At 40.6% G+C, this 14233-nt stretch overlaps 1 protein-coding gene and 1 long non-coding RNA gene across 10 annotated transcripts in view; one reads left to right on the forward strand and one right to left on the reverse strand.

The window, feature by feature from the left end:
- Positions 1–13786, reverse strand: part of LOC112674886 (uncharacterized) — a 56267-nt gene extending 42481 nt beyond the window's left edge. Inside the window, exons 1-2 of the long non-coding RNA XR_003145644.3 lie at positions 13558–13786; positions 10143–10265 (exon numbers count right to left, since the gene is read on the reverse strand). This is a non-coding gene — a long non-coding RNA (uncharacterized LOC112674886). The remainder of the gene's footprint in view (positions 1–10142; positions 10266–13557) is intronic.
- DYNC1I1 (dynein cytoplasmic 1 intermediate chain 1) overlaps positions 1–14233 on the forward strand; it is a 440266-nt gene that overhangs the window by 114956 nt on the left and 311077 nt on the right. For 4 of the 9 annotated variants that reach the window (XM_025471299.3, XM_025471302.3, XM_025471301.3 and 1 more), the window contains exon 1: positions 13892–14047. The exons of 2 other annotated variants lie outside the window; for them this stretch is intronic. The gene's annotated coding sequence lies outside the window, so the exon portion shown is untranslated. Of the gene's footprint in view, positions 1–13890; positions 14048–14233 lie in introns of those variants that run through there. 3 more of the 9 variants (XM_025471296.3, XM_025471298.3, XM_025471297.3) reach the window with 1 other exon arrangement.

Genomic DNA, 14233 nt, shown 5'->3' on the forward strand with positions numbered 1-14233 from the left:
CTCACAGATCTGACAAGAAAATGAATAGCTTTGGCTCAGATTAATGGGCAGCATTCCTGCTCGACTGGGAAACAGATCATATCTCCACAGTTGTACCACAGGACCAGTCTATTAGGATCACTGTGGTGTCTGGGCCACCATATTGACTCTACAACCATGAATTATCTCTAGTTTTCTCTGCATCTTTGTATTTCTTCCTTCACATTCAAAATCCCAGGTAAGGAAGGAAGCATTTGGTACACTTTAGTTTACATGGTGAGAAAAAATCTTTGCCTCTTACAAGGACTCATGTGCTCTGAGTTGTTCTAGGTTTTGTTTTTGTTTTTTTGTTTTGTTTTGTTTTACAATATAAGTGGGCTGTATCTGCTGGGCAAAGACTGTTGGCAAATGTCTGTTCTCTATCACCTCATTGGCTGCTCAATATCCCACATGCATTCATCCTCTAATAATTGTACTTTACTGGAAAAGTTTGGAGTTATTTCTTACTTAAAAAAAATAAAGATTGTGTATCTATAAGAACCCGAAGTTTTCTTTATGGAAGATTTTATATTAATGATTTAGTTTCTTTGTTGCTAATCTACACTATAGAAATTATGAATATTTGACAATTATTGGTCCATTTCAATAGCTATTTTTCTGTAGACTTTTTAAAAGATTTATTTATTTGAGAGAGAGAGCAAGAGGGCAGTGGGGAGAGGCAGAGGGAGAGGGAAAGACTCCCAAGCAGACTCCACACTCAGCATGGAGCCAAAGTAGGGCTTGATCTCAGCACCCTGAGATCATGACTTAAGCCAAAACCAAGAATCAGATGCTTAACTGATTAGGCCACCCAGGTACCCCTTTCTGTAGATTTTAACAAGTGTTGTTTTGTAGAAATATAACCGTATCATCTACATTTTCATATTTATTGGCATAAAATATCTTATTTTATAATATCTTAATATATTGTTATTTACTTTTAATGCCTGGAAGATCTCTGGTGAGATTTACCCTTCTCAGCCCTGATATTTTTATATTTGTGCATTCTCTCTTTTCCTGATTAGTCTTGTTAGATATCAATTTTCAACAAATCAACTTTTTCTTTTGTTGATTTTTGCTATTGGAGGTGTGAAACTTCATTGATTTCTTCTCCTATTTTTATTATTTCCTTCCTGTGCTTCTTTGGGTTTACTTTACAGGTTTTTAGTTTAACTTCTTGAGACTTCTGGTTTCAACTGTGATGTGTAAAAAGCTTAGAAGTTACCACTCTTATTCTTAATGCAAAATATGCATTATTTTCAAGTGCAGGTGGAATTTGAAGAGCTAGACCATATGCTGGGCCACAAAACAAATCATGGTACATTTAGAAGGAGTGAAATACTTTAAACTATCTTCTAATTTTTGGGTTACCCAAAAATCTCAGGCCAAACTCCATCATCCAAAAAGAGTCTCAAATCTACTCTCTCCATCCAGAAAGAGGACAAACTCATATTTCCCTGGTTCACAAACACAATGCCACTAAGAAGCTGTGTATCTTACTTATCACTTTATTGTCAGTTCCCTACAGTTGTGCCAGCTTTCCTTCAAACTCTGTTTATGACAAGGAAATAAAATAATAATTTGATTCCCATATACAACTAAAATAAAATAAAAATCTGAGAGGCTTAGAGGCTGTCTGCTGCTGTAGAACTATGTAACTCTGAAAACAATGGCCTAGTCACCCAAGGAGAGTACCATGATCTCAGATAGGATACCTGACACTCGAAGGGAGCCCTGATAGGAAACAGATGAGAATCCATGTTACCAAATATAGACTGAAACACTGTCTGTCAGGTGGAAACCTCCTACCTCTGAGGAAGCTGATAGGGAGCAGGGGACACTAATATCCTTGACCAAATCGACATACTTCTAGTAAAGCCAAGAAAGAAATCTTTTCATTTTTGTGTGAGAAGTTAGAAGATGGTTAAAAGCAGCAAGATGAGTGTGACATGGGGGCCAAGAATCCTCAACCTTACATAGGGATGGTATAACTACCACCCCACCAAGGGGAGGAGGCCAGGCCTCTTGCACAGATTTAAATTTTGAGCTGGTAAAATATAAGCTTGTTGGACCTAATTAATGTGATACAGAGAAGCACCAAGAAAAAGGTGGGGCGTTGTTGGAGACGGAGTGAATGGTTCAGGTTCTGAAGCAAAGGACAAAGGACAGCTCCCTACAGGGGTAGAAGGAAACCTAGCCACAGCCTAATCTTGATTTTGGTTCAAGGTCCTGAGATCCATGTTGGGCTTGGCACTCAGCATAGGGTCTGCTTGGGATTCTCTCTCTCTCCTTCCCTTCCCTTTCCCCCAATTTGTACTCTCTCTTTAAAATAAATAGAATCTTTAAAAACAACAAAAACAAAACAAAGGCACCTGGGTGGCTCAGTCAGTTAAGCGTACAACTCTTGATCAGCTCAGGTCTTGATCTCAGGGTCATGAGATCAAGCTGGGCACCCAGTGCGGAGCCTGCTTGATTCTCTCTCTCTCTCTCTCTCTCCTTTTCCCTCTGCTCGTCCTCACCTTAAAACAAAAGCAAATGCAAAAACAAAATACTCCTGGAAAACTAAAAATCAACAAGAATACAATGCTAAATAATAAATAGTTCACAAGATTTAATAATAGTTCTATGTATGTGACATTTTTCTAATGTTTTATCTATGCTGACTCATTTAATTCTCAGGGCAATCCAGTGAGGGTGGTATTGGTTCCCAAACTTGGAAGCTTCCTGGGTGACTTCTGAAACTCATATCTAGAGGGTAGGGAAAGACCAAAGAGACAGGCAGGCCACTCCAGATGCATAGGTGACAGGTTTAAAAAGCAAGGGAACTTATGCACAAAATTCATCTGGAGCAGCCACAAGACAAGTTTATCTCCACGCCCACCTGCCAGAATCTGAAAAGTTTTTATGGAAGCCTTTACTGGGTTTGGTCATGTATACCATCCAGAAGGGCTCAACAACACATTGCTTTCTTATTGCTATGTCCCTGAAACAGCTCTGGTTGAGAACAGAAGACAGAATGTACATTCCAAGGACAGGGGACGGGGTGAGAGGCCTCCTATTGCCTGGGTCCAGCTTGAGGGTCAACTGGCAGTCATTTCCTCTCAGTAAGCTTGAAGGTCAACTGGCAGTCTTTCCTTTCAATGACCTCCTCCAACAAGTAGGTGTTAATTAACATCCTCATTTTACAAATGAAGAATCCAAAGCAGAGAAGTTAAGTAACTTGCCCAAGGTCAAGTAAATGTTATCTGACTTAGGCATCCTAGCCCAATTAATTCTGAGAAGTCTATGCAAAGCTGGTCATAGTAGACTAAATGAAATCCCAAAGGAAGATACACAGTGTTTGTATAGCAAGTGAAGCACTTGGGTTCCGGCATCAACCATCCTACTGTAAGAGCCTGGCTTTACTCTTTATAAACTGTGACAGCTTGAGCAAGTTACTAACCTCCCTGAGTCTCTACTTTGCTGTGTGTCACCCATCAGGATGATGATAATGATATAGAAGATGGGGAAGAGCCTTGCACATAGTAGGAAGCTGCATTTCTGGTGCTCAGCACATTAGCAGGTGTTTGAAAATTATTTGATGGGTATCAGTTGTTATAATAGAAGAGCATACTTCGACAAGAGTGGCAAAATTGTCATTCGTGAAAGCCAAACCCTATGCTTTTCTTCTTTCAAAACCCTCTCATTTCTCCAACACTTGAGGTATACATGTGGATGGATCATATCCATTAAGCATAAAGTACACTGATATTGCCTTGACAATGATGTTATAAGCAATAATTAAAAAAAGGCCCCCCTTGCTCTCTTGTCCTGCCAATCTATCATCCTCATTTACAGGCTATCCGAAGGCTTAAGGAATGGTTGGCAAACTGTGAATGGTCGTTAAAATACTGATTTCTCCTATTTTTCCTGCCTTGAACAATGTTCATACATAAATTATACCTGATAAAATATTTGTATGACAAAAATTTGTATCTTATTTGGAGAAAATGGCTCGAAAAATATATTCCGATTCTGACTTTAGGCACTGCGGAATTAGGTGGCCATTTCACACACATGCAAAAGGTAATCTAAAGAGCATAAAATGCAAAGAGCCACCGAGGCTATGTATCTAGTAAATTCATGAATACGATATGTTTTAGGTGTTGAGTGAATGTGTCAACCCTTAAGTTCGCCCTTCATGCATACATAAAATTCTCAAAATTCCATAGGATATCCTTAAACAATAAACCTTAGTGGTTGAAAATAAAAGTAAACCATATGCTTCCAAGAAGAGAGGGAAACATTTTTAAACTGTTAGTAAGTCAATTAAAATTGATTCAAGGAACAAAATTCTTTGAGATAATAACAGGAATACTTCACTTTGTGTTAGGCTTAGTCTCAAAGTTTACTGATGCCCTGTCTCTGATTTTTTTCTTTTGTTTTATTTCTGCTTCTCTGGAACTTTAGGTCTTTCTCTCTTCCTTTCCCTCCACTCCACCATAGAAATGAAACAGGAAATATATTCTTATTTGTTGAACAAAACATGGATTTTTATTAATCTGTTGCCCTGAAATGTTTCAAAATGATTTTCTCAAATACACATTTGTAACTTTTATTGCTAAAAAATTTTTTTTTCAGACTCTTCATAGTGGTTCATCATTCCATTTAACATGACCTTGTATAACCTTATTTACATTTGACAAGTTGGAATGTTAAAAAACTACTTGAACAATTCAGCAATTTGGCAACTTATTTCCATCAACATGAGTCTTTAGGGAGGGAAAAAGCTTGACTTAAAAATGATGATGTAATATGAAGTATGTCAGAGTAATGAAAGATATACAGTAGCTCCAGACAGCTTATATTTTATCTTTTATTACTTTTAGCCCATAACCTAAAACCCAAATAAGGAAAGATATGTGAAAAAGAAACTGTTAAATATAATTTACTAACAAAAGATGAAAAATTAAATTGAACTTTAAAAAGACTGAAAAAAGTTTATTCGTATTCACTGTTATTTTTAAAATTTTTAAAAAATGTATTTATTTAGAGAGTGTGTGCAAGAGAGAGGAGTGGCAATGGGAGGAGAGAGAAAATCTCAGACTCTATTGAACTCAGAGCCCAGAACCCAGAGCCCAGCCCAGGGCTTGATCCCACAACCCGGAGGTATGACATGAGCTGGAGCCAAGAGTAGGGTGCTCAACTGACTGAGCCACCCAGGTGGCCCTTATTCACTACTGTCATTAAATCACTTCATACAGGGACTCCTGGGTGGCTCAGTGGTTGAGCATCTGCCTTCGGCTCAGGGCATGATCCTGGGGTCCCGGGACCAAGTCCTGCATTGGGCTCCCCACTGGAAGCCTGCTTCTCCCTCTGCCTATGTCTCTGCCTCTCTCCCTGTGTCTCTCATGAATACATAAATAAAATCTTTTAAAAAAAGAAAACTAATTTTCCCTGTATAGGCACTGTTCCCAGCTACAGATAGTCTTCACCTTGTGCAGTAGTGTCAGACCATAAAAATGGCCATTCAAAGCAATCTTAGAAATTGATAGGGGGCGCCTGGGCGGCTCAGTGGTTGAGCATCTGCCTTTGGCTCAGGTTGTGATCCTGGGGTCCTGGACCAAGTCCTGCATCGTGCTCCCCGCAGGGAGGCTGCTTCTCCCTTTGCCTGTATGTTTGTCTCTATTTCTGTGTCTCTCATGAAGAAATAAATAAGATCTTTAAAAATAAATAAATAAATCACTTCATACACAGTGAGAAAAGCAAAGCAAAAAATTACCTGAAGGCTTAAGAACAAATGGACATACAGCTAACTTTTAAAAATATTCATGATTCATCCTTTGTCAGCTCCAGATCAGTATTCAAAATTTAAATACATATATTTGCAAATAATAAAAAGTTCAATCTACAATGTCAATTTGGAAATATGTCAAAATATGGTAAACAAATGCAAGAGGCAAAAAATTGGTCCAAGTAAATCTTAAGATCTTGTTCTTATAGGCGAGCATTCAAAGCCTTGAAGGCTTTCTCACATGCTAATTGGCTTTCCTGATAAAAAACTTTTTTTTTTAAGATTTTATTTATTCATGAGAGACACAGAGAGAGAGGCAGAGACACAGGCAGAGGGAGAAGCAGGCTCCATGCAGGGAACCCGACGTGGGACTCGATCCCAGGACCCCAGGATCACACCCTGGGCTGAAGGCAGGCACTAAACCACTGAGCCACCAGGGCTGCCTGCTTTCCTGATAAAAACCTAAAGGGAATGATGATCTCTTTCTTTCACTGTCTTCCCATAAATGAATTAAACTTATATTTGATAGGCCATATTTTTAGAAATCACCTGGTCAATAATGTGAATTATATTACCCTGCTGGTTTGCAAACTATCCCCTGTACACATAAGGCAAGAAGAGACCAAAAATAAGAACAAATAGGTGGCAGTTTTTCTACGTTAAGGGACTTACACTGGACACTTGTTTGGAGCAGCCACAAGGCGAGTAGATCTCCATGCCCACCTGCCAGAATCTTAAAAGTGTATATAGAGGTCTTAATGGGCTTCAGTCGCATATCTAGATAGTCTAATAACACATTCCTCTCTCAGGCTGTGTCCTTGAAAATGGTTCCCACTGTAAGAACAGTGGTAGAACTACATTCCCAGGATGGGGTTGAGGGGTGGCATGAGGAGTCTCTGATTGCTAGGTCCAGTTTGCTGGTCAACAGGTAGGTGGTCATGCCCTCTCGATGGCCTCATCCAACATATCCTCCGCAAGGTATTTCACTTGAATACTTAGCAAATGCGGAGAACCAGGACCTGGAGGTCACTCGGGCACTGCTGGCCCCATAGCTCTATCCATTCATCACTGGCTCATGTGAAGGGCACTTCCCTGGAGGATAGACAGAGGCAGTATATATTTCCAATTCCAGAGAGCACTGTAGCATATCATTATAAGATCCCTGGGGAGGGATTCCTTCATGGCTCATTGCATCTCAATGGAACCAGAGTGGCACAATAACTACCTAAGTGGTATGTGCTGGAAGTGGTGTGCAGGGAGAAAAGAGCATGATACTTGGTATTTATCCAAGAAGTGAGAGGGCACAATCATCTTCATTTATCCTGACTCTCATCCTTATACTGACTCCTCTTTTAGCAAGGAGGTTCAGCACTTTATCCATCTACAGCTTCTTGTTTCTGATGTCTACAATGTATATCATAACCGGTGCCAAGTGATAAGATTGAGTGTATGGTTAGGGGGTTTCAAAAGGAAGAAGCTTACAATACATTGTTTTTAAGTGACTCAGTGCTCTTACTGGAATATCCCTCATATCTAACAAGCTTGTTGGAACACATAATGGGTATTCATCAGAGAGCAGTTAGAAAATAAGTGTACTCAAAAGACAAAAAATCCATGGTCAAATCACTCAAAATGGCCAGCATGAACATTTCACACAACGTTTCAGTCTTTTTGCTGTGCATATCCACATCATAACAATGTTTAACATTCATTTAGTATTGACTTGGTGCCAATCACTATACCAAGTTCTTTACAAGTATTATCTCATTTAGTCCTTATTACAGTCCTAAGAGATGGGCATGGGCACTATTATGTCCATTTTACAGATGAAGATATATTGAAGCTAGAGTAGTTTAAGCAATTTGTGCAGAATCACACAGCTAGTGAATCACAGGAACCAGTTAATCCAGGTATGCTGGACTCGAGAGCCTGTATTCTTGACCTCAATGTAATATCTCTGATTTATACATTCCTGTAGTACTAGAAAGTTGTGTTATTTTATACAGTTTTATAATTCTTCTTAAAGTATTACTCTATAATTAAGTAGAAGAAAAAAAGAAGTGAGAAACAATAATATATAAAATTTGTTTTCTAGGGCAGCCCGGGTGGCTCAGCGGTTTAGCGCCACCTTCAGTCCAGGGCCTGATCCTGGAGACCCGGAATCGAGTCCCAAGCCAGGCTCCCTGCATGGAGCCTGCTTCCTCTGCCTGTGTCTCTGCTGCATTCTCTCTTTCTCTCTCTCTCTGTGTCTCTCATTAATAAGTAAAAATAAAAATATTTTTTAAAAAAGACAGCTTTAAAAAAATTTGTTTTCTAAAATATACAATTTAGGTTTCATTTTTCAAATAGTCAAATGATATTGAGTTAGCATATGAGAAATAATTAATAATGAAGCACCATAAAGAAAAATACTCAGATTTGCTGGTTAAAGCACACAAACAGGGCCAATAAATATATATTTACTTACTTAAAAATAAATACAGAACTTTTTGAAAGTGTTAGGAGAGCTATGGCAGATGGAGCTATTAGGATTTAGGAACAAGCTTTCTGAGGAGTGGTTACAAGAACCATAAAATACTGTTTCTAGAAAATAATCTAGAACAATAATTTACCCAAAGTGTGGTTCCTTTCTTTTGGGAAGGTAGGTTTATTGTATATAGTTGAATAAACAAGTAAGGAGGCAGAACACAAAGAAATATACATTGATTTCACAGCTGGTAAAAATAAAGATTTATATTTAGACACTGATGGAAAGTGAATTTAAAGCAACATAAATAATGTATGTTTTATAGTCACTGGAGTTGTACCCATAAATTTAAGTGCTTAAAATGATGTTTTTAAGATCTAAAGATTTTTATTTTTGCTATATAGATACTTTCACAGTTGCATTTTTTGATTTATTTTTTTATTGGAGTTCAATTTGCCAACATATGTATAACACCCAGTGCTCATCCCACCAAGTGCCCCCATCAGTGCCTGTCACCCAGTCACCCTGTCACCCCAACCCCTCTCCCACCTCCCTTTCCACCACCCCTTGCTCGTTTCCCAGAGTTAGGTCTCTCATGTTTTGTCACCCTCACTGATATTTTCACTCATTTTCTCTCCTTTCCCCTCTATTCCCTTTCACTATTTTTTATATTCCCCAAGTGAATGAGATCATATAATGTTTGTCCTTCCCTGATTGACTTATTTTACTCAGCATAATACCCTCCAGTTCCATCCACGTCGGGGCAAATGGTGGGTATTTGTCGTTTCTAATGGCTGAGTAATATTCCATTGTATACATAGACCACATCTTCTTTATCCATTCATCTTTCCATGGACACTGAGGCTCCTTCCACAGTTTGGCTATTGTGGACATTGCTGCTATTAACATTGGGGTGCAGGTGTCCTGGCGTTTCACTGCATCTGTATCTTTGGGGTAAATCCCCATGCATTGTTTGTTTGTTTGTTTGTTTGTTTGTTTGTTTGTTTATTTATGTGAGAGAGAGAGAGAGAAGCAGAGACACAGGCAGAGGGAGAAGCAGGCTCCATGCAGGGAGCCCGACTTGGGACTTGATCCCAGTCTCCAGGATCACACCCTGGGCTGAAGGTGGCGCTAAACCACTGAGCCACCCGGCTGCCCACCCATGCATTTTTTTTTTAATGGATTGTTAAATCATAATATTTTGGCTTAGCAGTATCTTTTAAAGAAGAGCTGATGGAAGGAAATGTAAGGAGGAGGGAGAGGGAAAGACACAAGAAGGCAAAAGTGAAGGGGGTGGAAATATAGTGATTATAGCACAATTACATGACAAATACAGGTAATAACAGTATAAGTGAAGTTGCATTTGGAAGTTACCCAAAAAGAATTTCGAAAAATCTAAAAGTATACAACAGATATCTCTGAATTCATTTTTCCAAAAGCATATTTTATGAGTACTTACTGTAAATTCTTCATTCCTATTATATAAAAACATAGGCAACATCTTATAATGAAGTGTCCCGAAGACAAAAAGCAGGAGTTGCTTTAGACACTGGAATCATTGATTTCTTCATAAGTCATTCTTCGATATCTAATAAATCTTCAAATACTAATAATGCATCTGCTTCTGGACATCTTTTACTGTTTTTATTTGGCACAAACTGACCAACTCTAGTCATATAATAGAAAAATACATAAAACATAGCTCATCTGATATATATCCCATACAAAACCATATGTGACATTTGGCAGTGGTTTTAAATTATTTTCTTTACAGGTTTTTATTGTGAGCACAATGTAGAGCATTAACTGGAGAATATTTTCAAGCATTCCCCGCCCCCCTTTGGTTACCTTACAATTTCAAAATCAGCTGAATCGATGACTCACATTTCTTTTTTATGATCTTAGAGTCCTTGGACCACTGAGGTTAATCTTCAATTTTCTTTCTTTCAACTAAGACATGATGGACTCCAGAATAACGTTCAGAGAAGATTCTCAGGCAGATGAGACCTGATATATAAGAATGTTGTTAGAACTAGGGTGAGGGGGAAGCCTGGGTGGCTCAGCAGTTGAGCGTCTCTGCCTTTAGCTCGGGTTGTGATCCAGAGATCTGGGATGGAGTCCCACATCGGGCTCCTTGTGAGGAGCCTACTTCTCCCTCTTCCTTTGTATCTCTGCCTCTCTCTTTCTCTCTCTCTCTCATGAACAAATAAATTAAAAATCTTAAAAAACAAAAGAACCAGGGTGAGATGGGGCTCTAGGAAAGTAAGTTAGACAAGGGAGCCAACTATCAGGCCACATTTGTATCTAGCACTGATGAACGACAGGTGCATAAAGGCAGAAGAAGAGTCTCTGTCTTGAAGGCTGGTAGTGCCCCAATGTCTGAGTAGTCCCTGAAGTCTGGTTATGTCACAGATTGGACACTGAATTTAGAGAGTACAAAGCTCTAGGTCTTTTCATGCAGACCAAATTCAATAATAGCAAACTGGAACTAACATTTATTGAATGTTTCCAATGATATGCTAGGGGCTGTGCCAAGTGCTTCACATGGATTAACTCATTGAAATATCACAGGTGACAAGTATCATTATTATCGCCTTCTGACTTCTAGGAGAGTTGAGTCTCAGAGGAGTCTAGTAATGTGTGCAAATATACAAAACCAGTATGCAGCAGACTTAAGTTCACACACAGCCTGATTCCAGAGTAGGGGAATTGGGCCACACCACTGTCTCTCTGGAGGGCTCTAGAGCAAACTCTTAAAGACTAGCAAGTAGAAATTTGCTCAGCATGTTTTGCAATAGCCATTTAACTCTTTCTTGGAGCCATTCTTTCAAATTTTAGAGCATTAACTTGATTAAGAGGTAAAACAGGCATATTTGTGATGAGTAGTTTATAATTTGTACAAGGTATAGGGAAACACTGTACTTTCTGCACAAATTTTTTATTTACCCAGAATGCCCTAAAAAAAAATCTATCACTAAAAGTAAGGTCTATGCCTGCTGTCTAACCCCGTCTTCAAATGCACATTGTCAAAATTTGTATTTAATTATACATATACATGAGCAGCCCGGGTGGTTCAGCGGTTTAGTGCTGCCTTCGGCCCAGGGCCTGATCCTGGAGACCCGGGATCGAGTACCATGTCAGGCTCACTGCATAGAGCTTGCTTCTCCCTCTTCCTGTGTCTCTGCCTCTCTCTCCCTTCTCTCTCATGAATAAATAAATAAAATATAAAAAAATAAAAAAATAAAGCCGTTCTCATTTAAAAAATAAATAAAGATTTAAAAAAATTATACATATACACCTAGACCTTTTCAACAAGCCTTCGCAGATCACAAGGATCCCCAATTGTAATGCATTTTCCCCTTCTTGATCTCTCATGGCAAATGTCTTTGATTTTTCTACTTCTTTTAGTCTGTTTACTATTAAAACCAGTCGTGTCTTTTCATTAGATTTTGCATTTCTGGAATATAGAGATCACTCATTTCTTATTTATTTCCAGTCTTATGCCCAATATCTATACTATGCCTTGACACATTATAATGAAAATAATTATAACTACCTTTTAAAAAAATTGTGCTGGGGATATATTATAAGCCATTCATGATGAATACAACTTGACAAATTCAGGCCTTCTTAATCTTGGCCTAGATTCTTGTAATGAATTTTGAATTAGCCTTTGCTTGTTCCAATCCCCTATTCATAGAAACTCCCAGATGACTCTTCCCAAGTGTCATTTCCTGCTCAAACATCTGTGTTGGTGGTACTCCACTATCTCCTTTTCAGCCTTCCTTAAGTCTCAGTCTGCTTCCCCATGAATCTGCCAGATTCCAAAAAGTTGGATCAGTCCACGTTTGCTGAGTACATGTGCTTTCTCTTCTCTGGAGCTTTGTTCATGCCTGAAAATATATCTCCCTCTTCATTTCTACTGTTAAAAGCCCTATCCATCCATTTCAAATATCATCCATATTTATAATGTTACTTATCTCCCACCATCTCCCCCATCCTAACCAGATGAGCTCTTATCAGAACTCTCTTAGCATACTGCATGGCTTTGGCCATTTTCTTATTGTTTGCCTTTAATTATATGTTAACCCCCCCCCTTTTACCTTCAATTGAATTTTAACTCTTTGTGAAAAGAGATAATGTTCTCCTCGTTTTTCTACCATCTTAAGCTCCTAGCACAATGCTTTGCAGGTAGTGGGCACACAACAACTCCCATATTGGGGAGATAGTAATACTAGTTGGTAATGTATAAGCAGTGAAGTCAGGTGGACAGGGCTTCCAATTCCAGCTGGATCACTCAGTACCTGGGGAACTTGGGCAAGCTAGTTAACTTCTTTGAGACCTATTCCTTTAACTATAGGTATGACATTTTACCTACTACACAATGCTAATGAAAAATGTATGTAGAGTTTGACATCTATTAAATATCTAATACATAGCAGTGGCAAGTATTTGTTTCATAATTTTTTTCTCTGAAATATCTTGAATTCCTTCATCTAAAAACATGTCACTTGTCTCATTTTTAGCTATAATATGGTCACAATAGTTTGCCAGGAAGGCAAAATTGGAAAAATTGGAAAAAGGGTGACCATTTTATAGAAAAGTATGACATTATATTTACAATCACATCTATTTTTATTCTGAAGTTACTATTTTTATTTTGAAATTACTGTAGTAGTCGATTAAATAAATTCGTAAATAGTCACTGAACATCTATTATGCATCAAACAGTATTGTAAGGGGCTGCCCCGGTAGCCCAGGGGTTTAGGGCCGCCTTTGGCCCCGGGAGTGATCCTGGAGACCCGGGATGGAGTCTCACGTTGGGCTCCCTGCATGGAGCCTGCTTCTTCCTCTCTCTCTCTCTCTCTCTCTCTCTCTCTCATTGTCATGAATAAATGAATAAAATCTTAAAAAAAAAACACTATTGTAGGTATTGGGGATATGGCAGTGAATTAGATAGTAAATTGCCCTCCAGTAACTTCCATGCTAATGTGGACGGTGATCCCACAGATACTCTAAAAGCACAATGAAAAACGAACAAAATGATGCCAATCCTGCGTTGATTAGAATCCCAAGCTCCATTTCTGGGTCTCTAAACTTAGCTGTTACAGTAAGCTTTGGGGGAGTTCAAGAACGGTCACCCAGATTTTTAAAAGCTGGGATTCTTATCTATAGATAGATATAGATATAGAATCTTTTTCCTCGGGGGGGGGGGGGGAGGTAGGAACAGGAACAAATCAGACCTATGTCTTTGTGTGTAGCAGAGAGATCTGAGCTTTCTCTACTTACTTACACTGACCTTAAAGTAGTTGTCTGGGAGTGAAAGTTGCTCGGTGTCGGTGTCGGTGTCGGAATGTCAGCAGCAGCTCCCCAAACACTGCAGCTCTTCTGTTTGCAGCAACTTAGGCGAGTCCCGCACCGAGGCAGACCGACTGACACCCGCGCCCGGTCCCCCGCAGCCCCCAGCCGTCGGGCCGGCGCCACCCCCTCCTGGCGAGCCCCGTGGAGCCGCGAGCCGAGGCCCCCCCCGCGGGAGGCGCGCGGGGCGTGGAGGGCGTGGGCCGGGGGCGGGGCCAGCCCGCAGCCCGGGGCTCGCAGGGAGCTGTCAGTGTCAGGCTGGCGGGGAGAGGCGGGGCCGGGTCCCCGCGGAGCGCGAGCCGAGCGCCGGGCGCAGCGTGAGACAGCACATCCTGCGCGCGCCCGGCCCGCCGCCCTCGGAGCCGCTCGAGCCTCGGCCCCGCAGACCCCGGCTGCAGCCGCCGCGCTCCGCCGCCGCCCAGCGCGCCCAGGTAACCGGGGCGGGGGGGGGGGGGGTCGCGCTCTGCGGGCCGCTCCTCCGCGCCCCTCGACCTCCGCGCCCCCGGGGCGCCCGCGCCGCAGCCGCGCAGCAGGGGTGCTCGGCCCCCTCCCCAGGCTCGGGCGTGCGCCCTGCGCCCTGCGCCCTAAGGCGGTCGGAGCCCCCCCGCGGCAGCCCC

The sequence above is a fragment of the Canis lupus genome, chromosome 14, assembly GCF_003254725.2.
Source record: "Canis lupus dingo isolate Sandy chromosome 14, ASM325472v2, whole genome shotgun sequence".
Lineage (NCBI taxonomy): Eukaryota > Metazoa > Chordata > Mammalia > Carnivora > Canidae > Canis > Canis lupus.